Genomic DNA, 27,334 nt, shown 5'->3' on the forward strand with positions numbered 1-27,334 from the left:
GGTATACCCAGGGTCTATGAGTATAGAGATAATGCATGAATAGACCACACTGTGAATAAAGAATATAACTGGTTCCAATTTAAATAATGGATTGAATTGATATCTGAAAATATATAGGAAATCTTATATTGATACAGGATCATTCATTCCAACCAGTTATACATCTAATGGTAATATTAGGGTGATGGTTTACCATGAGGGGTGTGTGAGTTTTGGTTCCAAAGTGATTATGGAAATCCAAAATAATATGCTTGGAAAGAAGTCTCATGAAAAGACCAGTCAAGAAACATGGAGGAATACATGTGTTCTGAAGCAGGATTTTATGGAAAGTGAACCAAATGCCTAGAAATTTGTGAACATGAGGATGAAATATATATCCTATGATGTGCATCAACTGAAGAAATAGTAATGTACCAGTGTTGAATAAAAATAAATGTCTAAATACACATCATGTCCCATAGGAGTCTACTTGCATTGATGTGAAATAGGGTCAGTTACTGAAGAAATGTTAGGATTTCTATTCACCATTCACTGAAGTTAGTTTTCAGTACTAGGAAACAAATACGTATTTCAGGTGGATGAATATTTCTGAGAATAATCTTGTGAAAAGTTGATTATAAATCCACATACATGAACATGAATTTAGGGAGTGTAAAATAAGACACATATATTTTATATTTTGAAAAATCTGGAGAGTGTGTGTGTGTATATATATGTATATATATATACACAAACACAAACACAGAGACATTAAGAAGTAAAAATATATATGCCAATTGAAATTCATCATGAAATATATATCATTTAAAGATCCAAAAATATTTATTTTACTGAACATGGATGTATGTATCATGTTATTCAAGTAGGAAGCTCACCCATAGGTTGATTTTCAGTTCAAACAGCATTTAGGAGGAGTGATTTCTTCTCACAGATTGTATCTGCCAAGTCAGCCACCTCAAAAGGATGTAGCTGGGAAACCAGGTAGGATTCTGTATGTGCATGTAAAAAGACATGTGCTGAATAGGCTGCAAAGAAAGGGAGACAGGAATTCACATATTTGTTAAGTTTAAAAACACATGCAGATCTATTACATTGGACTAGATTCATAACATGTACCCTTTATAATTCAAAAGGCCTGTCCAACTACGCATCATGCCTCCTCTGAACTGCTAGTATTTTTATTCTGTTTGGGTTATTTTTCTCTATCATATTATGATTCGTAGTCAGAGGCTAGTAGGGTATGGGTTAGTGTCAGGGATTCAGTTTTTGGAATGGAAAATAGGAAAATAAATCCAATGTTTATGCACATGTGTTCTACACAAAATCTTCCCACAATCATCCAGAAAAATGCCTTGACAATACCCTTGCCCCATGTAAGACGCAATTCGAGAAGAAGAGTTAGAAAATCATTGAATACATATGTGGAATGAAAAATGCTCAGGAGTTCACAACTTTGGAGGTGGTAGAGGAGTTTCCAGAAGTAAGGGACAGGATAAACATTCCACAAACATGGAGCTCTGCTGGCCTAAAGACTTCTTGAGAAACTGCCTCTGAGAATGGGCTTTTGAAATATATGTTGTTGTCAGGAGCTTTAGCTTCTTTTGTAGTGAGACCATCAAAGCTGGGTCTTCATCTATGTGACCTGGAGGATATGGTTTCTGATTTTCTAATGAACATGAGGCAGAAGTGCTGAATTCTCTCTTTGTAGGTAAACTGTGGCCATTGGGGGCTAAGTGTCTCCCCGTGGGGACTCTGAAGCCATTTGGTCATCCTCCACTTTTCGTGGTGTTTCGTGCTGCTGCACTAGGAGTTTGGTATTTGCTTCACGAAATACAAGGAGTTTAACTTTGACACAGTGCTGGAGGGAGTTCTGTCACTTGTGGTGGGTCAGGGTCCTAGGAGAATGCACCAACCATGATTCTATCTTACAGAGCGTGGCCCCTTGACCATAGCAACCTGATTCTGAACATTGTTCTGAAACCTCTTCATATAACAAGATGCCTTTACATATAAGGGTCTGCTGGGTGCACCATGTCAGTCACAAGCCATGTGGAAGCCCATCGCAGATCCACATGGCCCCACCACAGATGTTTTATCACACACCTGCACACCACTGCTCTAGGCCCACTACTCAGCCGGCCCCACCATACTGGCATCTCTGTTCTTCATCATTTTCATGAAACCGGTCAATCAAGGCACCTGTCTGGTACACTCATGATCAGCAACAGGACATCCAAAGGTTCTCCAGTGCCACCTGGTCATGGGAATTTCAAAGATTGCATGGTATTTATCTAGCCGTTTTTAAAGGATGAAGTTGGAGGCACTGTGGGTTTCCATTCATTCAGGAACCATTAAATGGTGAGAAAGATCATTTCAATGAAATCTCTGGAGAACTCTAACAAACAAGGCTTCCCAAAGAGTGGCCAAAACATCACATGAAACCAGGCCCACTTAGGTGTACAATGTGAGGTCCATGTGTGTTTTGACTCTCAACTATGGCTGCCAGGTCTGTAAGAATAAAATCATGTGATATCCTGGCTGAGATTCCCAGTGTTCTGTGGAAAGTCACCCTGGACTTCGATCTCAGTTTCCAGGTGGTGCTCTCATGAGTGGCCTCGGAAAATCCCAACTCAATTCATGGCAATACTTCTCTGAGTTCAGTTCCAGAACTCAGTCTCCAAGGGAATCACACCAGAGTTCAAGCCCAGGCGGACCCAGTCCTCTCTTCCACCGCCACACAAATGACCACAATTCAAACCAAAACACTGCCAAAAGGCCCTCATCTTCTTCCATATAGACAATACTCATAACCTCTGGCTGGAGGTTTCCATGAGGGGCGCAGCCTAAGACAGTGTCCACAATAAGCTCCCTTGCCCATCATTTGCCTAATGTCAGGGTGGCCTGGACACCCTTCCTTTGAACCAGGAGTGATCAAATAGGCCTGCCTTTAATACTGCTCAGCTTCTCCGCTTGGAGGCCTGCTGATCTTGGGGTATAGATTCTTTGTGTGAATTGGAGTCATGAGAAAACCCAAGCACATAATGGCTAGCCTCTGCAGGGCTTTGAAAAACTCATTTGACCCAAAGGATCCCTATTCTCACTTGATGGAGGACAGGAACCTTACAGAGGAAGGCAAGAGACTTCATCCACATTGACTGCTTTTTTGCCATATTGGCTATGGATGCACATATGGGATCGTTCTTGAGATCCATCAGGTGCTGACAATCTAAGCCACAGCCTTACAAGGGGCCAAGATTCTGATTCAGACACATCCCTTTGCAAAGCAATTAAGCAAAGAGCCACAAGTGATGCCCGTTCGTTTGCATTTGAAAACTGTTTTCTTCAGGCTTCACAAAGGCAAAGACCTTGCTGACATCCAGGGAAACAGAACAATAGGTAAGCAAAAGGCCCAAAGCAGGGTTTCTCCACTGAGAACTTAATGGGCCCACTGATATCTGAGTTTTCTGAGATGCTCACTATTCATTTCAGCTATCTAGTACATGGCAATGTCACCAAGCTTGGAGGTGGTACATATCTTGGACACAAAACCATGAGCCTATTCTGAAGAGTGGCCAGAATTCAGGAAAAAACCAGAAATTTAGGAAGATAGTAGGATTTGCCCATGGATAAGGCAAGCCCCAGTCCATTCATAAATTGGGAAGGATGAATGCTGGAAGCTTTCTACTAGACAGGACATAGCAACACTCGCCTTGTCAAAAGACTTGCTAGAAACAGTCCACTCCAAACCAAACAAACCGCCTTTCCTAGCTCTTCTCAGAACATGAGACCAAACCACAGACTCACACCCACACCCTCAAAGCCACCTCCTTCCCCCAAGTAGGTCTGTGACTACCCGAAGTGTCCTCTGACTGGTGGGCTATACTATGTTCCCCCGAAATGGCCTGTCCTGTCTCAGATCTGGACTCCTTGGCCAATTCTGTGAAGTTATCAGGATCCAGGGGTGAGCCACAACATGCTTTCTCATGAAAGATCCCCTTCAGAGCTTTCTTGGCAATTGGCCATCCTCACATCTGTAGGTACCAAGAAAGACTGACTCTGTCCTTGGTAAATCCAAACAAGTGAGCCCACTGGGACTGGCACTGGGACTGCCTCTGGATGTCTGGCTTCCTGGATCCCAAGTTTAGAGAGTTCCATCACCAAGGAAGTGTGGTGAGGTCACTTCCTTCAGGAACTGAATGAGGTCACTGCCTTGGAAACCACTCTGTCCTAACTGTTGCTTCCAAGGGTCCCATGAGATGGAGGCTGCCCCCTGCTTCCTGTGACACTTTCACAAGTTAGAATGGTATATCAACCATTGGCACCCAGGAAAAGCTCTCCACACAGGCCTGGTTTGGTCCATCTTGTCTACATTAAGAAGAGAGAGGCTCATTCAGACACATCTTTTTATTCTGACCAGGTTGTTTGCCACAGAAGATGACTTCTGCTCTCTCAGGTCCTTCCTGGCTGCCTACATCTTCTCCAGGGATCATTTCTGCATGGACCTTTGAGGTTCTCAGCAGGTGGAAGATCCCCTACATTCCTGTATTGTAAGACCAACTCTGTCCCTGCTCTTCTGTAAAGTTAGATTGAGGGAAAAGTAAATGCTTGGGGTTAAGAACATGTTCGATTTGGGTTAGAAATCATTCTGCTGGATGAAGAATGGTATTGGGAACCTGTGATATTTATAATAATATAGAGGTGAAATATATGTATGAAAACAGAAATCTAAGTAAGATTTGAAGGCCAGAAGGGCATTGGGCCCTTGATTGAAATACTTAGCTTTGAATTACATTCTGTACAGATGTCTCTGACAAATCCATATACAATGGCATAGGACCTTGTACCTTGGATGATTGAATGTAGAAGAGAAGATCCAGTCAAAAAGGGATAGTAGGTAGGATTAGGAAGATAGTCAGTAGGTTTAGGAAGAAGAGTGGGTATAATATTTGGACCAAAAGTTCTTTAGCAATAGGGTGTCTGTTAGAGAGTGAATGTAAATGTCAGCACATGTGAAGAGTCAGTCACAATGATGAACTGGGGAAGATATGTAGGAAAGCAGATATGAATATAGACATTAGGAAATCAGGAAAAGTATAAAGTGAGTGATAGGATTTGACATTTTCAACAGGGTTGAGGTTAAATATATAATCTAAGGCAGAAACAAATGTGTAGTCACCAATAGGATTGACATTTGAGAGCATTAGGCAACCTGGACAAGGATGGTTTTAGTAATCCATGCTAACTTTCCAATTAGGCTTTGGTACAATCATAAGTGTGACCTTTGCATTTTGTGTCAAGAATATCACTGTGATAAAATATATATGTAGATCAGGTGACATGAGTATTTCTTCAACTATTTTTGGGAGCAATGTATTGAAGACGTATAAATTAGCATTCGGGGGTACAAATAGGTATACCCAGGGTCTATGAGTATAGAGATAATGCATGAATAGACCACACTGTGAATAAAGAATATAACTGGTTCCAATTTAAATAATGGATTGAATTGATATCTGAAAATATATAGGAAATCTTATATTGATACACAATCATTCATTCCAACCAGTTATACATCTAATGGTAATATTAGGGTGATGGTTTACCATGAGGGGTGTGTGAGTTTTGGTTCCAAAGTGATTAAGGAAATCCAAAATAATATGCTTGGAAAGAAGTCTCATGAAAAGACCAGTCAAGAAACATGGAGGAATACATGTGTTCTGAAGCAGGATTTGATGGAAAGTGAACCAAATGCCTAGAAATTTGTGAACATGAGGATGAAATATGTATCCTATGATGTGCATCAACTGAAGAAATAGTAATGTGCCAGTGTTGAATAAAAATAAATGTCTAAATACACATCAAGTCCCATAGGAGTCTACTTGCATTGATGTTAAACAGGGTCAGTTACTGAAGAAATGTTAGGATTTCTATTCACCATTCACTGAAGTTAGTTTTCAGTACTAGGAAACAAATACGTATTTCAGGTGGATGAATATTTCTGAGAATAAGCTTGTGAAAAGTTGATTATAAATCCACATACATGAACATGAATTTAGGGAGTGTAAAATAAGACACATATATTTTATATTTTGAAAAATCTGGAGAGTGTGTGTGTGTATATATACATAGATATATATACACAAACACAAACACAGAGACATTAAGAAGTAAAAATATATATGCCAATTGAAATTCTTCATGAAATATATATGATTTAAAGATCCAAAAATATTTATTTTACTGAACATGGATGTATGTATCATGTTGTTCAAGTAGGAAGCTCACCCATAGGTTGATTTTCAGTTCAAACACCATTTAGGAGGAGTGATTTCTTCTCACAGATTGTATCTGCCAAGTCAGCCACCTCAAAAGAATGTAGCTGGGAAACCAGGTAGGATTCTGTATGTGCATGTAAAAAGACATGTGCTGAATAGGCTGCAAAGAAAGGGAGACAGGAATTCACATATTTGTTAAGTTTAAAAACACATGGAGATCTATTACATTGGACTAGATTCATAACATGTACCCTTTATAATTCAAAAGGCCTGTCCAACTACGCATCATGCCTCCTCTGAACTGCTAGTATTTTTATTCTGTTTGGGTTATTTTTCTCTATCATATTATGATTCGTAGTCAGAGGCTAGTAGGGTATGGGTTAGTGTCAGGGATTCAGTTTTTGGAATGGAAAATAGGAAAATAAATCCAATGTTTATGCAAATATGTTCTCCACAAAATCTTCCCACAATCATCCAGAAAAATGCCTTGACAATACCCTTGCCCCATGTAAGACGCAATTCGAGAAGAAGAGTTAGAAAATCATTGAATACATATGTGGAATGAAAAATGCTCAGGAGTTCACAACTTTGGAGGTGGTAGAGGAGTTTCCAGAAGTAAGGGACAGGAGAAACACTCCACAAACATGGAGCTCTGCTGGCCTAAAGACTTCTTGAGAAACTGCCTCTGAGAATGGGCTTTTGAAATATATGTTGTTGTCAGGAGCTTTAGCTTCTTTTGTAGGGAGACCATCAAAGCTGGGTCTTCATCTATGTGACCTGTAGGATATGGTTTCTGATTTTCCAATGAACATGAGGCAGAAGTGCTGAATTCTCTCTTTGTAGGTAAACTGTGGCCATTGGGGGCTAAGTGTCTCCCCGTGGGGACTCTGAAGCCATTTGGTCATCCTCCACTTTTCGTGGTGTTTCTTGCTGCTGCACTAGGAGTTTGGTATTTGCTTCACGAAATACAAGGAGTTTAACTGGGACACAGTGCTGGAGGGAGTTCTGTCACGTGTGGTGGGTCAGGGTCCTAGGAGAATGCACCAACCATGATTCTATCTTACAGAGCGTGGCCCCTTGACCATAGCAACCTGATTCTGAACATTGTTCTGAAACCTCTTCATATAACAAGATGCCTTTACATATAAGGGTCTGCTGGGTGCACCATGTCAGTCACAAGCCATTTGGAAGCCCATCGCAGATCCACATGGCCCCACCACAGATGTTTTATCACACACCTGCACACCACTGCTCTAGGCCCACTACTCAGCAGGCCCCACCATACTGGCATCTCTGTTCTTCATCATTTTCATGAAACCCGTCAATCAAGGCACCTGTCTGGTACACTCATGATCAGCAACAGGACATCCAAAGGTTCTCCAGTGCCACCTGGTCATGGGAATTTCAAAGATTGCATGGTATTTATCTAGCCGTTTTTAAAGGATGAAGTTGGAGGCACTGTGGGTTTCCATTCATTCAGGAACCATTAAATGGTGAGAAAGATCATTTCAATGAAATCTCTGGAGAACTCTAACAAACAAGGCTTCCCAAAGAGTGGCCAAAACGTCACATGAAACCAGGCCCACTGAGGTGTACAATGTGAGTTCCATGTGTGTTTTGACTCTCAACTATGGCTGCCAGGTCTTTAAGAATAAAATCATGTGATATCCTGGCTGAGATTCCCAGTGTTCTGTGGAAAGTCACCCTGGGCTTCGATCTCAGTTTCCAGGGGGGGCTCTCATGAGTGGCCTCGGAAAATCCCAACTCAATTCATGGCAATACTTCTCTGAGTTCAGTTCCAGAACTCAGTCTCCAAGGGAATCACACCAGAGTTCAAGCCCAGGCGGACCCAGTCCTCTCTTCCACCGCCACACAAATGACCACAATTCAAACCAAAACACTGCCAAAAGGCCCTCATCTTCTTCCATATAGACAATACTCATAACCTCTGGCTGGAGGTTTCCATGAGGGGCGCAGCCTAAGACAGTGTCCACAATAAGCTCCCTTGTCCATCATTTGCCTAATGTCAGGGTGGCCTGGACACCCTTCCTTTGAACCAGGAGTGATCAAATAGGCCTGCCTTTAATACTGCTCAGCTTCTCCGCTTGGAGGCCTGCTGATCTTGGGGTATAGATTCTTTGTGTGAATTGGAGTCATGAGAAAACCCAAGCACATAATGGCTAGCCTCTGCAGGGCTTTGAAAAACTCATTTGACCCAAAGGATCCCTATTCTCACTTGATGGAGGACAGGAACCTTACAGAGGAAGGCAAGAGACTTCATCCACATTGACTGCTTTTTTGCCATATTGGCTATGGATGCACATATGGGATCTTTCTTGAGATCCATCAGGTGCTGACAATCTAAGCCACAGCCTTACACAGGGCCAAGAGGCTGATTCAGACACATCCCTTTGCAAAGCAATTAAGCAAAGAGCCACAAGTGATGCCCGTTCGTTTGCATTTGAAAACTGTGTTTTTCAGGCTTCACAAAGGGGTGTCCTGAGGCAAAGACCTTGCTGACATCCAGGGAAACAGAACAATAGGTAAGCAAAAGGCCCAAAGCAGGGTTTCTCCACTGAGAACTTAATGGGCCCACTGATATCTGAGTTTTCTGAGATGCTCACTATTCATTTCAGCTATCTAGTACATGGCAATGTCACCAAGCTTGGAGGTGGTACATATCTTGGACACAAAACCATGAGCCTATTCTGCACAGTGGCCAGAATTCAGGAAAAAAACAGAAATTTAGGAATATTGTAGGATTTGCCCATGGATAAGGCAAGCCCCAGTCCATTCATAAATTGGCAGGATGAATGCTGGAAGCTTTCTACTAGACAGGACACATCCATTGATGCATTCTCTTTTCTAATGTCTACAACCACGGACACAGTGCGATACACAGACATAGCAACACTCGCCTTGTCAAAAGACTTGCTAGAAACAGTCCACTCCAAACCAAACAAACCGCCTTTCCTAGCTCTTCTCAGAACATGAGACCAAACCACAGACTCACACCCACACCCACAAAGCCACCTCCTTCCCCCAAGTAGGTCTGTGACTACCCGCAGTGTCCTCTGACAGGTGGGCCATACTATGTTCCCCCGAAATGGCCTGTCCTGTCTCAGATCTGGACTCCTTGGCCTATTCTGTTAAGTTATCAGGAGCCAGGGGTGAGCCACTACCTGCTTTCTCAGGAAAGACCCCCTTCAGAGCTTCCTTGGAAATTGGCCATCCGCACATCTGTAGGTACCAAGAAAGACTGACTCTGTCCTTGGTAAATCCTAACAAGTTAGCCCACTGAAACTGCCACTGGGACTGCCTCTGGGTGCCTGGCTTCCTGGATCCCAAGTTCAGAGAGTTCCATCACCAAGGAAGTGTGGTGAGGTCACTTCCTTCAGGAACTGAATGAGGTCACTGCCTTGGAAACCACTCTGTCCTAACTGTTGCTTCCAAGGGTCCCATGAGATGGAGGCTGCCCCTGCTTCCTGTGACACTTTCACAAGTTAGAATGGTATATCAACCATAGGCACCCAGGAAAAGGTCTCCACACAGGCCTGGTTTGGTCCATCTTGTCTACATTAAGAAGAGAGAGGCTCATTCAGACACATCTTGTCATCCTGACCAGGTTGTTTGCCACAGAAGATGACTTCTGCTCTCTCAGGTCCTTCCTGGCTGCCTACATCTTCTCCAGGGATCATTTCTGCATGGACATTTGAGGTTCTCAGCAGGTGGAAGATCCCCTACATTCCTGTATTGTAAGACCAACTCTGTCCCTGCTCTTCTTAAAGTTAGATTGAGGGAAAAGTAAATGCTTGGGGTTAAGAACATGTTCGATTTGGGTTAGAAATCATTCTGCTCAATGAAGAATGGTATTGGGAACCTGTGATATTTATAATAATATAGAGGTGAAATATATGTATGAAAACAGAAATCTAAGTAAGATTTGAAGGCCAGAAGGGCATTGGGCCCTTGATTGAAATACTTAGCTTTGAATTACATTCTGTACAGATGTCTCTGACAAATCCATATACAATGGCATAGGACCTTGTACCTTGGATGATTGAATGTAGAAGAGAAGATCCAGTCAAAAAGGGATAGTAGGTAGGATTAGGAAGATAGTCAGTAGGTTTAGGAAGAAGAGTGGGTATAATATTTGGACCAAAAGTTCTTTAGCAATAGGGTGTCTGTTAGAGAGTGAATGTAAATGTCAGCACATGTGAAGAGTCAGTCACAATGATGAACTGGGGAAGATATGTAGGAAACCAGATATAAATATAGACATTAGGAAATCAGGAAAAGTATAAAGTGAGTGATAGGATTTGACATTTTCAACAGGGTTGAGGTTAAATATATAATCTAAGGCAGAAACAAATGTGTAGTCACCAATAGGATTGACATTTGAGAGCATTAGGCAACCTGGACAAGGATGGTTTTAGTAATCCATGCTAACTTTCCAATTAGGCTTTGGTACAATCATAAGTGTGACCTTTGCATTTTGTGTCCAGAATATCACTGTGATAAAATATATATGTAGATCAGGTGACATGAGTATTTCTTCAACTATTTTTGGGAGCAATGTATTGAAGACGTATAAATTAGCATTCGGGGGTACAAATAGGAATACCCAGGGTGTATGAGTATAGAGATAATGCATGAATAGACCACACTGTGAATAAAGAATATAACTGGTTCCAATTTAAATAATGGATTGAATTGATATCTGAAAATATATAGGAAATCTTATATTGATACAGGATCATTCATTCCAACCAGTTATACATCTAATGGTAATATTAGGGTGATGGTTTACCATGAGGGGTGTGTGAGTTTTGGTTCCAAAGTGATTATTGAAATCCAAAATAATATGCTTGGAAAGAAGTCTCATGAAAAGACCAGTCAAGAAACATGGAGGAATACATGTGTTCTGAAGCAGGATTTGATGGAAAGTGAACCAAATGCCTAGAAATTTGTGAACATGAGGATGAAATATATATCCTATGATGTGCATCAACTGAAGAAATAGTAATGTGCCAGTGTTGAATAAAAATAAATGTCTAAATACACATCATGTCCCATAGGAGTCTACTTGCATTGATGTTAAATAGGGTCAGTTACTGAAGAAATGTTAGGATTTCTATTCACCATTCACTGAAGTTAGTTTTCAGTACTAGGAAACAAATACGTATTTCAGGTGGATGAATATTTCTGAGAATAAGCTTGTGAAAAGTTGATTATAAATCCACATACATGAACATGAATTTAGGGAGTGTAAAATAAGACACATATATTTTATATTTTGAAAAATCTGGAGAGTGTGTGTGTGTATATATACATAGATATATATACACAAACACAAACACAGAGACATTAAGAAGTAAAAATATATATGCCAATTGAAATTCATCATGAAATATATATCATTTAAAGATCCAAAAATATTTATTTTACTGAACATGGATGTATGTATCATGTTGTTCAAGTAGGAAGCTCACCCATAGGTTGATTTTCAGTTCAAACAGCATTTAGGAGGAGTGATTTCTTCTCACAGATTGTATCTGCCAAGTCAGCCACCTCAAAAGAATGTAGCTGGGAAACCAGGTAGGATTCTGTATGTGCATGTAAAAAGACATGTGCTGAATAGGCTGCAAAGAAAAAGAGACAGGAATTCACATATTTGTTAAGTTTAAAAACACATGGAGATCTATTACATTGGACTAGATTCATAACATGTACCCTTTATAATTCAAAAGGCCTGTCCAACTACGCATCATGCCTCCTCTGAACTGCTAGTATTTTTATTCTGTTTGGGTTATTTTTCTCTATCATATTATGATTCGTAGTCAGAGTCTAGTAGGGTATGGGTTAGTGTCAGGGATTCAGTTTTTGGAATGGAAAATAGGAAAATAAATCCAATGTTTATGCAAATATGTTCTCCACAAAATCTTCCCACAATCATCCAGAAAAATGCCTTGACAATACCCTTGCCCCATGTAAGACGCAATTCGAGAAGAAGAGTTAGAAAATCATTGAATACATATGTGGAATGAAAAATGCTCAGGAGTTCACAACTTTGGAGGTGGTAAAGGAGTTTCCAGAAGTAAGGGACAGGAGAAACACTCCACAAACATGGAGCTCTGCTGGCCTAAAACTTCTTGAGAAACTGCCTCTGAGAATGGGCTTTTGAAATATATGTTGTTGTCAGGAGCTTTAGCTTCTTTTGTAGTGAGACCATCAAAGCTGGGTCTTCATCTATGTGACCTGGAGGATATGGTTTCTGATTTTCCAATGAACATGAGGCAGAAGTGCTGAATTCTCTCTTTGTAGGTAAACTGTGGCCATTGGGGGCTAAGTGTCTCCCCGTGGGGACTCTGAAGCCATTTGGTCATCCTCCACTTTTCGTGGTGTTTCTTGCTGCTGCACTAGGAGTTTGGTATTTGATTCATGAAATACAAGGAGTTTAACTGGGACACAGTGCTGGAGGGAGTTCTGTCACGTGTGGTGGGTCAGGGTCCTAGGAGAATGCACCAACCATGATTCTATCTTACAGAGCGTGGCCCCTTGACCATAGCAACCTGATTCTGAACATTGTTCTGAAACCTCTTCATATAACAAGATGCCTTTACATAAAAGGGTCTGCTGGGTGCACCATGTCAGTCACAAGCCATTTGGAAGCCCATCGCAGATCCACATGGCCCCACCACAGATGTTTTATCACACACCTGCACACCACTGCTCTAGGCCCACTACTCAGCAGGCCCCACCATACTGGCATCTCTGTTCTTCATCATTTTCATGAAACCCGTCAATCAAGGCACCTGTCTGGTACACTCATGATCAGCAACAGGACATCCAAAGGTTCTCCAGTGCCACCTGGTCATGGGAATTTCAAAGATTGCATGGTATTTATCTAGCCGTTTTTAAAGGATGAAGTTGGAGGCACTGTGGGTTTCCATTCATTCAGGAACCATTAAATGGTGAGAAAGATCATTTCAATGAAATCTCTGGAGAACTCTAACAAACAAGGCTTCCCAAAGAGTGGCCAAAACGTCACATGAAACCAGGCCCACTGAGGTGTACAATGTGAGTTCCATGTGTGTTTTGACTCTCAACTATGGCTGCCAGGTCTTTAAGAATAAAATCATGTGATATCCTGGCTGAGATTCCCAGTGTTCTGTGGAAAGTCACCCTGGGCTTCGATCTCAGTTTCCAGGGGGGGCTCTCATGAGTGGCCTCGGAAAATCCCAACTCAATTCATGGCAATACTTCTCTGAGTTCAGTTCCAGAACTCAGTCTCCAAGGGAATCACACCAGAGTTCAAGCCCAGGCGGACCCAGTCCTCTCTTCCACCGCCACACAAATGACCACAATTCAAACCAAAACACTGCCAAAAGGCCCTCATCTTCTTCCATATAGACAATACTCATAACCTCTGGCTGGAGGTTTCCATGAGGGGCGCAGCCTAAGACAGTGTCCACAATAAGCTCCCTTGTCCATCATTTGCCTAATGTCAGGGTGGCCTGGACACCCTTCCTTTGAACCAGGAGTGATCAAATAGGCCTGCCTTTAATACTGCTCAGCTTCTCCGCTTGGAGGCCTGCTGATCTTGGGGTATAGATTCTTTGTGTGAATTGGAGTCATGAGAAAACCCAAGCACATAATGGCTAGCCTCTGCAGGGCTTTGAAAAACTCATTTGACCCAAAGGATCCCTATTCTCACTTGATGGAGGACAGGAACCTTACAGAGGAAGGCAAGAGACTTCATCCACATTGACTGCTTTTTTGCCATATTGGCTATGGATGCACATATGGGATCTTTCTTGAGATCCATCAGGTGCTGACAATCTAAGCCACAGCCTTACACAGGGCCAAGAGGCTGATTCAGACACATCCCTTTGCAAAGCAATTAAGCAAAGAGCCACAAGTGATGCCCGTTCGTTTGCATTTGAAAACTGTGTTTTTCAGGCTTCACAAAGGGGTGTCCTGAGGCAAAGACCTTGCTGACATCCAGGGAAACAGAACAATAGGTAAGCAAAAGGCCCAAAGCAGGGTTTCTCCACTGAGAACTTAATGGGCCCACTGATATCTGAGTTTTCTGAGATGCTCACTATTCATTTCAGCTATCTAGTACATGGCAATGTCACCAAGCTTGGAGGTGGTACATATCTTGGACACAAAACCATGAGCCTATTCTGCACAGTGGCCAGAATTCAGGAAAAAAACAGAAATTTAGGAATATTGTAGGATTTGCCCATGGATAAGGCAAGCCCCAGTCCATTCATAAATTGGCAGGATGAATGCTGGAAGCTTTCTACTAGACAGGACACATCCATTGATGCATTCTCTTTTCTAATGTCTACAACCACGGACACAGTGCGATACACAGACATAGCAACACTCGCCTTGTCAAAAGACTTGCTAGAAACAGTCCACTCCAAACCAAACAAACCGCCTTTCCTAGCTCTTCTCAGAACATGAGACCAAACCACAGACTCACACCCACACCCACAAAGCCACCTCCTTCCCCCAAGTAGGTCTGTGACTACCCGCAGTGTCCTCTGACAGGTGGGCCATACTATGTTCCCCCGAAATGGCCTGTCCTGTCTCAGATCTGGACTCCTTGGCCTATTCTGTTAAGTTATCAGGAGCCAGGGGTGAGCCACTACCTGCTTTCTCAGGAAAGACCCCCTTCAGAGCTTCCTTGGAAATTGGCCATCCGCACATCTGTAGGTACCAAGAAAGACTGACTCTGTCCTTGGTAAATCCTAACAAGTTAGCCCACTGAAACTGCCACTGGGACTGCCTCTGGGTGCCTGGCTTCCTGGATCCCAAGTTCAGAGAGTTCCATCACCAAGGAAGTGTGGTGAGGTCACTTCCTTCAGGAACTGAATGAGGTCACTGCCTTGGAAACCACTCTGTCCTAACTGTTGCTTCCAAGGGTCCCATGAGATGGAGGCTGCCCCTGCTTCCTGTGACACTTTCACAAGTTAGAATGGTATATCAACCATAGGCACCCAGGAAAAGGTCTCCACACAGGCCTGGTTTGGTCCATCTTGTCTACATTAAGAAGAGAGAGGCTCATTCAGACACATCTTGTCATCCTGACCAGGTTGTTTGCCACAGAAGATGACTTCTGCTCTCTCAGGTCCTTCCTGGCTGCCTACATCTTCTCCAGGGATCATTTCTGCATGGACATTTGAGGTTCTCAGCAGGTGGAAGATCCCCTACATTCCTGTATTGTAAGACCAACTCTGTCCCTGCTCTTCTTAAAGTTAGATTGAGGGAAAAGTAAATGCTTGGGGTTAAGAACATGTTCGATTTGGGTTAGAAATCATTCTGCTCAATGAAGAATGGTATTGGGAACCTGTGATATTTATAATAATATAGAGGTGAAATATATGTATGAAAACAGAAATCTAAGTAAGATTTGAAGGCCAGAAGGGCATTGGGCCCTTGATTGAAATACTTAGCTTTGAATTACATTCTGTACAGATGTCTCTGACAAATCCATATACAATGGCATAGGACCTTGTACCTTGGATGATTGAATGTAGAAGAGAAGATCCAGTCAAAAAGGGATAGTAGGTAGGATTAGGAAGATAGTCAGTAGGTTTAGGAAGAAGAGTGGGTATAATATTTGGACCAAAAGTTCTTTAGCAATAGGGTGTCTGTTAGAGAGTGAATGTAAATGTCAGCACATGTGAAGAGTCAGTCACAATGATGAACTGGGGAAGATATGTAGGAAACCAGATATAAATATAGACATTAGGAAATCAGGAAAAGTATAAAGTGAGTGATAGGATTTGACATTTTCAACAGGGTTGAGGTTAAATATATAATCTAAGGCAGAAACAAATGTGTAGTCACCAATAGGATTGACATTTGAGAGCATTAGGCAACCTGGACAAGGATGGTTTTAGTAATCCATGCTAACTTTCCAATTAGGCTTTGGTACAATCATAAGTGTGACCTTTGCATTTTGTGTCCAGAATATCACTGTGATAAAATATATATGTAGATCAGGTGACATGAGTATTTCTTCAACTATTTTTGGGAGCAATGTATTGAAGACGTATAAATTAGCATTCGGGGGTACAAATAGGAATACCCAGGGTGTATGAGTATAGAGATAATGCATGAATAGACCACACTGTGAATAAAGAATATAACTGGTTCCAATTTAAATAATGGATTGAATTGATATCTGAAAATATATAGGAAATCTTATATTGATACAGGATCATTCATTCCAACCAGTTATACATCTAATGGTAATATTAGGGTGATGGTTTACCATGAGGGGTGTGTGAGTTTTGGTTCCAAAGTGATTATTGAAATCCAAAATAATATGCTTGGAAAGAAGTCTCATGAAAAGACCAGTCAAGAAACATGGAGGAATACATGTGTTCTGAAGCAGGATTTGATGGAAAGTGAACCAAATGCCTAGAAATTTGTGAACATGAGGATGAAATATATATCCTATGATGTGCATCAACTGAAGAAATAGTAATGTGCCAGTGTTGAATAAAAATAAATGTCTAAATACACATCATGTCCCATAGGAGTCTACTTGCATTGATGTTAAATAGGGTCAGTTACTGAAGAAATGTTAGGATTTCTATTCACCATTCACTGAAGTTAGTTTTCAGTACTAGGAAACAAATACGTATTTCAGGTGGATGAATATTTCTGAGAATAAGCTTGTGAAAAGTTGATTATAAATCCACATACATGAACATGAATTTAGGGAGTGTAAAATAAGACACATATATTTTATATTTTGAAAAATCTGGAGAGTGTGTGTGTGTATATATACATAGATATATATACACAAACACAAACACAGAGACATTAAGAAGTAAAAATATATATGCCAATTGAAATTCATCATGAAATATATATCATTTAAAGATCCAAAAATATTTATTTTACTGAACATGGATGTATGTATCATGTTGTTCAAGTAGGAAGCTCACCCATAGGTTGATTTTCAGTTCAAACAGCATTTAGGAGGAGTGATTTCTTCTCACAGATTGTATCTGCCAAGTCAGCCACCTCAAAAGAATGTAGCTGGGAAACCAGGTAGGATTCTGTATGTGCATGTAAAAAGACATGTGCTGAATAGGCTGCAAAGAAAAAGAGACAGGAATTCACATATTTGTTAAGTTTAAAAACACATGGAGATCTATTACATTGGACTAGATTCATAACATGTACCCTTTATAATTCAAAAGGCCTGTCCAACTACGCATCATGCCTCCTCTGAACTGCTAGTATTTTTATTCTGTTTGGGTTATTTTTCTCTATCATATTATGATTCGTAGTCAGAGTCTAGTAGGGTATGGGTTAGTGTCAGGGATTCAGTTTTTGGAATGGAAAATAGGAAAATAAATCCAATGTTTATGCAAATATGTTCTCCACAAAATCTTCCCACAATCATCCAGAAAAATGCCTTGACAATACCCTTGCCCCATGTAAGACGCAATTCGAGAAGAAGAGTTAGAAAATCATTGAATACATATGTGGAATGAAAAATGCTCAGGAGTTCACAACTTTGGAGGTGGTAAAGGAGTTTCCAGAAGTAAGGGACAGGAGAAACACTCCACAAACATGGAGCTCTGCTGGCCTAAAACTTCTTGAGAAACTGCCTCTGAGAATGGGCTTTTGAAATATATGTTGTTGTCAGGAGCTTTAGCTTCTTTTGTAGTGAGACCATCAAAGCTGGGTCTTCATCTATGTGACCTGGAGGATATGGTTTCTGATTTTCCAATGAACATGAGGCAGAAGTGCTGAATTCTCTCTTTGTAGGTAAACTGTGGCCATTGGGGGCTAAGTGTCTCCCCGTGGGGACTCTGAAGCCATTTGGTCATCCTCCACTTTTCGTGGTGTTTCTTGCTGCTGCACTAGGAGTTTGGTATTTGATTCATGAAATACAAGGAGTTTAACTGGGACACAGTGCTGGAGGGAGTTCTGTCACGTGTGGTGGGTCAGGGTCCTAGGAGAATGCACCAACCATGATTCTATCTTACAGAGCGTGGCCCCTTGACCATAGCAACCTGATTCTGAACATTGTTCTGAAACCTCTTCATATAACAAGATGCCTTTACATATAAGGGTCTGCTGGGTGCACCATGTCAGTCACAAGCCATTTGGAAGCCCATCGCAGATCCACATGGCCCCACCACAGATGTTTTATCACACACCTGCACACCACTGCTCTAGGCCCACTACTCAGCAGGCCCCACCATACTGGCATCTCTGTTCTTCATCATTTTCATGAAACCCGTCAATCAAGGCACCTGTCTGGTACACTCATGATCAGCAACAGGACATCCAAAGGTTCTCCAGTGCCACCTGGTCATGGGAATTTCAAAGATTGCATGGTATTTATCTAGCCGTTTTTAAAGGATGAAGTTGGAGGCACTGTGGGTTTCCATTCATTCAGGAACCATTAAATGGTGAGAAAGATCATTTCAATGAAATCTCTGGAGAACTCTAACAAACAAGGCTTCCCAAAGAGTGGCCAAAACGTCACATGAAACCAGGCCCACTGAGGTGTACAATGTGAGTTCCATGTGTGTTTTGACTCTCAACTATGGCTGCCAGGTCTTTAAGAATAAAATCATGTGATATCCTGGCTGAGATTCCCAGTGTTCTGTGGAAAGTCACCCTGGGCTTCGATCTCAGTTTCCAGGGGGGGCTCTCATGAGTGGCCTCGGAAAATCCCAACTCAATTCATGGCAATACTTCTCTGAGTTCAGTTCCAGAACTCAGTCTCCAAGGGAATCACACCAGAGTTCAAGCCCAGGCGGACCCAGTCCTCTCTTCCACCGCCACACAAATGACCACAATTCAAACCAAAACACTGCCAAAAGGCCCTCATCTTCTTCCATATAGACAATACTCATAACCTCTGGCTGGAGGTTTCCATGAGGGGCGCAGCCTAAGACAGTGTCCACAATAAGCTCCCTTGTCCATCATTTGCCTAATGTCAGGGTGGCCTGGACACCCTTCCTTTGAACCAGGAGTGATCAAATAGGCCTGCCTTTAATACTGCTCAGCTTCTCCGCTTGGAGGCCTGCTGATCTTGGGGTATAGATTCTTTGTGTGAATTGGAGTCATGAGAAAACCCAAGCACATAATGGCTAGCCTCTGCAGGGCTTTGAAAAACTCATTTGACCCAAAGGATCCCTATTCTCACTTGATGGAGGACAGGAACCTTACAGAGGAAGGCAAGAGACTTCATCCACATTGACTGCTTTTTTGCCATATTGGCTATGGATGCACATATGGGATCTTTCTTGAGATCCATCAGGTGCTGACAATCTAAGCCACAGCCTTACACAGGGCCAAGAGGCTGATTCAGACACATCCCTTTGCAAAGCAATTAAGCAAAGAGCCACAAGTGATGCCCGTTCGTTTGCATTTGAAAACTGTGTTTTTCAGGCTTCACAAAGGGGTGTCCTGAGGCAAAGACCTTGCTGACATCCAGGGAAACAGAACAATAGGTAAGCAAAAGGCCCAAAGCAGGGTTTCTCCACTGAGAACTTAATGGGCCCACTGATATCTGAGTTTTCTGAGATGCTCACTATTCATTTCAGCTATCTAGTACATGGCAATGTCACCAAGCTTGGAGGTGGTACATATCTTGGACACAAAACCATGAGCCTATTCTGCACAGTGGCCAGAATTCAGGAAAAAAACAGAAATTTAGGAATATTGTAGGATTTGCCCATGGATAAGGCAAGCCCCAGTCCATTCATAAATTGGCAGGATGAATGCTGGAAGCTTTCTACTAGACAGGACACATCCATTGATGCATTCTCTTTTCTAATGTCTACAACCACGGACACAGTGCGATACACAGACATAGCAACACTCGCCTTGTCAAAAGACTTGCTAGAAACAGTCCACTCCAAACCAAACAAACCGCCTTTCCTAGCTCTTCTCAGAACATGAGACCAAACCACAGACTCACACCCACACCCACAAAGCCACCTCCTTCCCCCAAGTAGGTCTGTGACTACCCGCAGTGTCCTCTGACAGGTGGGCCATACTATGTTCCCCCGAAATGGCCTGTCCTGTCTCAGATCTGGACTCCTTGGCCTATTCTGTTAAGTTATCAGGAGCCAGGGGTGAGCCACTACCTGCTTTCTCAGGAAAGACCCCCTTCAGAGCTTCCTTGGAAATTGGCCATCCGCACATCTGTAGGTACCAAGAAAGACTGACTCTGTCCTTGGTAAATCCTAACAAGTTAGCCCACTGAAACTGCCACTGGGACTGCCTCTGGGTGCCTGGCTTCCTGGATCCCAAGTTCAGAGAGTTCCATCACCAAGGAAGTGTGGTGAGGTCACTTCCTTCAGGAACTGAATGAGGTCACTGCCTTGGAAACCACTCTGTCCTAACTGTTGCTTCCAAGGGTCCCATGAGATGGAGGCTGCCCCTGCTTCCTGTGACACTTTCACAAGTTAGAATGGTATATCAACCATAGGCACCCAGGAAAAGGTCTCCACACAGGCCTGGTTTGGTCCATCTTGTCTACATTAAGAAGAGAGAGGCTCATTCAGACACATCTTGTCATCCTGACCAGGTTGTTTGCCACAGAAGATGACTTCTGCTCTCTCAGGTCCTTCCTGGCTGCCTACATCTTCTCCAGGGATCATTTCTGCATGGACATTTGAGGTTCTCAGCAGGTGGAAGATCCCCTACATTCCTGTATTGTAAGACCAACTCTGTCCCTGCTCTTCTTAAAGTTAGATTGAGGGAAAAGTAAATGCTTGGGGTTAAGAACATGTTCGATTTGGGTTAGAAATCATTCTGCTCAATGAAGAATGGTATTGGGAACCTGTGATATTTATAATAATATAGAGGTGAAATATATGTATGAAAACAGAAATCTAAGTAAGATTTGAAGGCCAGAAGGGCATTGGGCCCTTGATTGAAATACTTAGCTTTGAATTACATTCTGTACAGATGTCTCTGACAAATCCATATACAATGGCATAGGACCTTGTACCTTGGATGATTGAATGTAGAAGAGAAGATCCAGTCAAAAAGGGATAGTAGGTAGGATTAGGAAGATAGTCAGTAGGTTTAGGAAGAAGAGTGGGTATAATATTTGGACCAAAAGTTCTTTAGCAATAGGGTGTCTGTTAGAGAGTGAATGTAAATGTCAGCACATGTGAAGAGTCAGTCACAATGATGAACTGGGGAAGATATGTAGGAAACCAGATATAAATATAGACATTAGGAAATCAGGAAAAGTATAAAGTGAGTGATAGGATTTGACATTTTCAACAGGGTTGAGGTTAAATATATAATCTAAGGCAGAAACAAATGTGTAGTCACCAATAGGATTGACATTTGAGAGCATTAGGCAACCTGGACAAGGATGGTTTTAGTAATCCATGCTAACTTTCCAATTAGGCTTTGGTACAATCATAAGTGTGACCTTTGCATTTTGTGTCCAGAATATCACTGTGATAAAATATATATGTAGATCAGGTGACATGAGTATTTCTTCAACTATTTTTGGGAGCAATGTATTGAAGACGTATAAATTAGCATTCGGGGGTACAAATAGGAATACCCAGGGTGTATGAGTATAGAGATAATGCATGAATAGACCACACTGTGAATAAAGAATATAACTGGTTCCAATTTAAATAATGGATTGAATTGATATCTGAAAATATATAGGAAATCTTATATTGATACAGGATCATTCATTCCAACCAGTTATACATCTAATGGTAATATTAGGGTGATGGTTTACCATGAGGGGTGTGTGAGTTTTGGTTCCAAAGTGATTATTGAAATCCAAAATAATATGCTTGGAAAGAAGTCTCATGAAAAGACCAGTCAAGAAACATGGAGGAATACATGTGTTCTGAAGCAGGATTTGATGGAAAGTGAACCAAATGCCTAGAAATTTGTGAACATGAGGATGAAATATATATCCTATGATGTGCATCAACTGAAGAAATAGTAATGTGCCAGTGTTGAATAAAAATAAATGTCTAAATACACATCATGTCCCATAGGAGTCTACTTGCATTGATGTTAAATAGGGTCAGTTACTGAAGAAATGTTAGGATTTCTATTCACCATTCACTGAAGTTAGTTTTCAGTACTAGGAAACAAATACGTATTTCAGGTGGATGAATATTTCTGAGAATAAGCTTGTGAAAAGTTGATTATAAATCCACATACATGAACATGAATTTAGGGAGTGTAAAATAAGACACATATATTTTATATTTTGAAAAATCTGGAGAGTGTGTGTGTGTATATATACATAGATATATATACACAAACACAAACACAGAGACATTAAGAAGTAAAAATATATATGCCAATTGAAATTCATCATGAAATATATATCATTTAAAGATCCAAAAATATTTATTTTACTGAACATGGATGTATGTATCATGTTGTTCAAGTAGGAAGCTCACCCATAGGTTGATTTTCAGTTCAAACAGCATTTAGGAGGAGTGATTTCTTCTCACAGATTGTATCTGCCAAGTCAGCCACCTCAAAAGAATGTAGCTGGGAAACCAGGTAGGATTCTGTATGTGCATGTAAAAAGACATGTGCTGAATAGGCTGCAAAGAAAAAGAGACAGGAATTCACATATTTGTTAAGTTTAAAAACACATGGAGATCTATTACATTGGACTAGATTCATAACATGTACCCTTTATAATTCAAAAGGCCTGTCCAACTACGCATCATGCCTCCTCTGAACTGCTAGTATTTTTATTCTGTTTGGGTTATTTTTCTCTATCATATTATGATTCGTAGTCAGAGTCTAGTAGGGTATGGGTTAGTGTCAGGGATTCAGTTTTTGGAATGGAAAATAGGAAAATAAATCCAATGTTTATGCAAATATGTTCTCCACAAAATCTTCCCACAATCATCCAGAAAAATGCCTTGACAATACCCTTGCCCCATGTAAGACGCAATTCGAGAAGAAGAGTTAGAAAATCATTGAATACATATGTGGAATGAAAAATGCTCAGGAGTTCACAACTTTGGAGGTGGTAAAGGAGTTTCCAGAAGTAAGGGACAGGAGAAACACTCCACAAACATGGAGCTCTGCTGGCCTAAAACTTCTTGAGAAACTGCCTCTGAGAATGGGCTTTTGAAATATATGTTGTTGTCAGGAGCTTTAGCTTCTTTTGTAGTGAGACCATCAAAGCTGGGTCTTCATCTATGTGACCTGGAGGATATGGTTTCTGATTTTCCAATGAACATGAGGCAGAAGTGCTGAATTCTCTCTTTGTAGGTAAACTGTGGCCATTGGGGGCTAAGTGTCTCCCCGTGGGGACTCTGAAGCCATTTGGTCATCCTCCACTTTTCGTGGTGTTTCTTGCTGCTGCACTAGGAGTTTGGTATTTGATTCATGAAATACAAGGAGTTTAACTGGGACACAGTGCTGGAGGGAGTTCTGTCACGTGTGGTGGGTCAGGGTCCTAGGAGAATGCACCAACCATGATTCTATCTTACAGAGCGTGGCCCCTTGACCATAGCAACCTGATTCTGAACATTGTTCTGAAACCTCTTCATATAACAAGATGCCTTTACATATAAGGGTCTGCTGGGTGCACCATGTCAGTCACAAGCCATTTGGAAGCCCATCGCAGATCCACATGGCCCCACCACAGATGTTTTATCACACACCTGCACACCACTGCTCTAGGCCCACTACTCAGCAGGCCCCACCATACTGGCATCTCTGTTCTTCATCATTTTCATGAAACCCGTCAATCAAGGCACCTGTCTGGTACACTCATGATCAGCAACAGGACATCCAAAGGTTCTCCAGTGCCACCTGGTCATGGGAATTTCAAAGATTGCATGGTATTTATCTAGCCGTTTTTAAAGGATGAAGTTGGAGGCACTGTGGGTTTCCATTCATTCAGGAACCATTAAATGGTGAGAAAGATCATTTCAATGAAATCTCTGGAGAACTCTAACAAACAAGGCTTCCCACAGAGTGGCCAAAACGTCACATGAAACCAGGCCCACTGAGGTGTACAATGTGAGGTCCATGTGTGTTTTGACTCTCAACTATGGCTGCCAGGTCTTTAAGAATAAAATCATGTGATATCCTGGCTGATATTCCCAGTGTTCTGTGGAAAGTCACCCTGGGCTTCGATCTCAGTTTCCAGGGGGGGGCTCTCATGAGTGGCCTCGGCAAATCCCAACTCATTTCATGGCAATACTTCTCTGAGTTCAGTTCCAGAACTCAGTCTAAAAGGGAATCACACCAGAGTTCAAGCCCAGGCGGACCCAGTCCTCTCTTCCACCGCCACACAAATGACCACAATTCAAACCAAAACACTGCCAAAAGGCCCTCATCTTCTTCCATATAGACAATACTCATAACCTCTGGCTGGAGGTTTCCATGAGGGGCGCAGCCTAAGACAGTGTCCACAATAAGCTCCCTTGCCCATCATTTGCCTAATGTCAGGGTGGCCTGGACACCCTTCCTTTGAACCAGGAGTGATCAAATAGGCCTGCCTTTAATACTGCTCAGCTTCTCCGCTTGGAGGCCTGCTGATCTTGGGGTATAGATTCTTTGTGTGAATTGGAGTCATGAGAAAACCCAAGCACATAATGGCTAGCCTCTGCAGGGCTTTGAAAAACTCATTTGACCCAAAGGATCCCTATTCTCACTTGATGGAGGACAGGAACCTTACAGAGGAAGGCAAGAGACTTCATCCACATTGACTGCTTTTTTGCCATATTGGCTATGGATGCACATATGGGATCTTTCTTGAGATCCATCAGGTGCTGACAATCTAAGCCACAGCCTTACACAGGGCCAAGAGGCTGATTCAGACACATCCCTTTGCAAAGCAATTAAGCAAAGAGCCACAAGAGATGCCCGTTCATTTGCAATTAAAAACTGTTTTCTTCAGGCTTCACAAAGGGTTGTCCTGAGGCAAAGACCTTGCTGACATCCAGGGAAACAGAACAATAGGTAAGCAAAAGGCCCAAAGCAGGGTTTCTCCACTGAGACTTTAATGGGCCCACTGATATCTGAGTTTTCTGAGATGCTCACTATTCATTTCAGCTATCTAGTACATGGCAATGTCACCAAGCTTGGAGGTGGTAAATATCTTGGACACAAAACCATGAGCCTATTCAGAAGAGTGGCCAGAATTCACGAAAAAACCAGAAATTTAGGAAGATAGTAGGTTTTGCCCATGGATAAGGCAAGCCCCAGTCCATTCATAAATTGGGCAGGATGAATGCTGGAAGCTTTCTACTAGACAGGACACATCCATTGATGCATTCTCTTTTCTAATGTCTACAACCACGGACACAGTGCGATACACAGATATAGCAACACTCGCCTTGTCAAAAGACTTGCTAGAAACAGTCCACTCTAAACCAAACAAACCGCCTTTCCTAGCTCTTCTCAGAACATGAGACCAAACCACAGACTCACACCCACACCCTCAAAGCCACCTCCTTCCCCCAAGTAGGTCTGTGACTACCCGCAGTGTCCTCTGACTGGTGGGCCATACTATGTTCCCCCGAAATGGCCTGTCCTGTCTCAGATCTGGACTCCTTGGCCAATTCTGTGAAGTTATCAGGAGCCAGGGGTGAGCCACTATCTGCTTTCTCATGAAAGATCCCCTTCAGAGCTTTCTTGGAAATTGGCCATCCTCACATCTGTAGGTACCAAGAAAGACTGACTCTGTCCTTGGTAAATCCAAACAAATGAGCCCACTGGGACTGGCACTGGGACTGCCTCTGGGTGCCTGGCTTCCTGGATCCCAAGTTCAGAGAGTTCCATCACCAAGGAAGTGTGGTGAGGTCACTTCCTTCAGGAACTGAATGAGGTCACTGCCTTGGAAACCACTCTGTCCTAACTGTTGCTTCCAAGGGTCCCATGAGATGGAGGCTGCCCCTGCTTCCTGTGACACTTTCACAAGTTAGAATGGTATATCAACCATAGGCACCCAGGAAAAGCTCTCCATACAGGCCTGGTTTGGTCCATCTTGTCTACATGAAGAAGAGAGAGGCTCATTCAGACACATCTTTTCATCCTGACCAGGTTGTTTGCCACAGAAGATGACTTCTGCTCTCTCAGGTCCTTCCTGGCTGCCTACATCTTCTCCAGGGATCATTTCTGCATGGACCTTTGAGGTTCTCAGCAGGTGGAAGATCCCCTACATTCCTGTATTGTAAGACCAACTCTGTCTCTGCTCTTCTGTAAAGTTAGATTGAGGGAAAAGTAAATGCTTGGGGTTAAGAACATGTTCGATTTGGGTTAAAAATCATTCTGCTGGATGAAGAATGGTATTGGGAACCTGTGATATTTATAATAATATAGAGGTGAAATATATGTATGAAAACAGAAATCTAGTAAGACTGAAGGCCAGAAGGGCATTGGGCCCTTGATTGAAATACTTAGCTTTGAATTACATTCTGTACAGATGTCTCTGACAAATCCATATACAATGGCATAGGACCTTGTACCTTGGATGATTGAATGTAGAAGAGAAGATCCAGTCAAAAAGGGATAGTAGGTAGGATTAGGAAGATAGTCAGTAGGTTTAGGAAGAAGAGTGGGTATAATATTTGGACCAAAAGTTCTTTAGCAATAGGGTGTCTGTTAGAGAGTGAATGTAAATGTCAGCACATGTGAAGAGTCAGTCACAATGATGAACTGGGGAAGATATGTAGGAAAGCAGATATGAATATAGACATTAGGAAATCAGGAAAAGTTTAAAGTGAGTGATAGGATTTGACATTTTCAACAGGGTTGAGGTTGAATATATAATCTAAGGCAGAAACAAATGTGTAGTCACCAATAGGATTGACATTTGAGAGCATTAGGCAACCTGGACAAGGATGGTTTTAGTAATCCATGCTAACTTTCCAATTAGGCTTTGGTACAATCATAAGTGTGACCTTTGCATTTTGTGTCAAGAATATCACTGTGATAAAATATATATGTAGATCAGGTGACATGAGTATTTCTTCAACTATTTTTGGGAGCAATGTATTGAAGACGTATAAATTAGCATTCGGGGGTACAAA

The sequence above is a fragment of the Ictidomys tridecemlineatus genome, chromosome 13, assembly GCF_052094955.1.
Source record: "Ictidomys tridecemlineatus isolate mIctTri1 chromosome 13, mIctTri1.hap1, whole genome shotgun sequence".
Lineage (NCBI taxonomy): Eukaryota > Metazoa > Chordata > Mammalia > Rodentia > Sciuridae > Ictidomys > Ictidomys tridecemlineatus.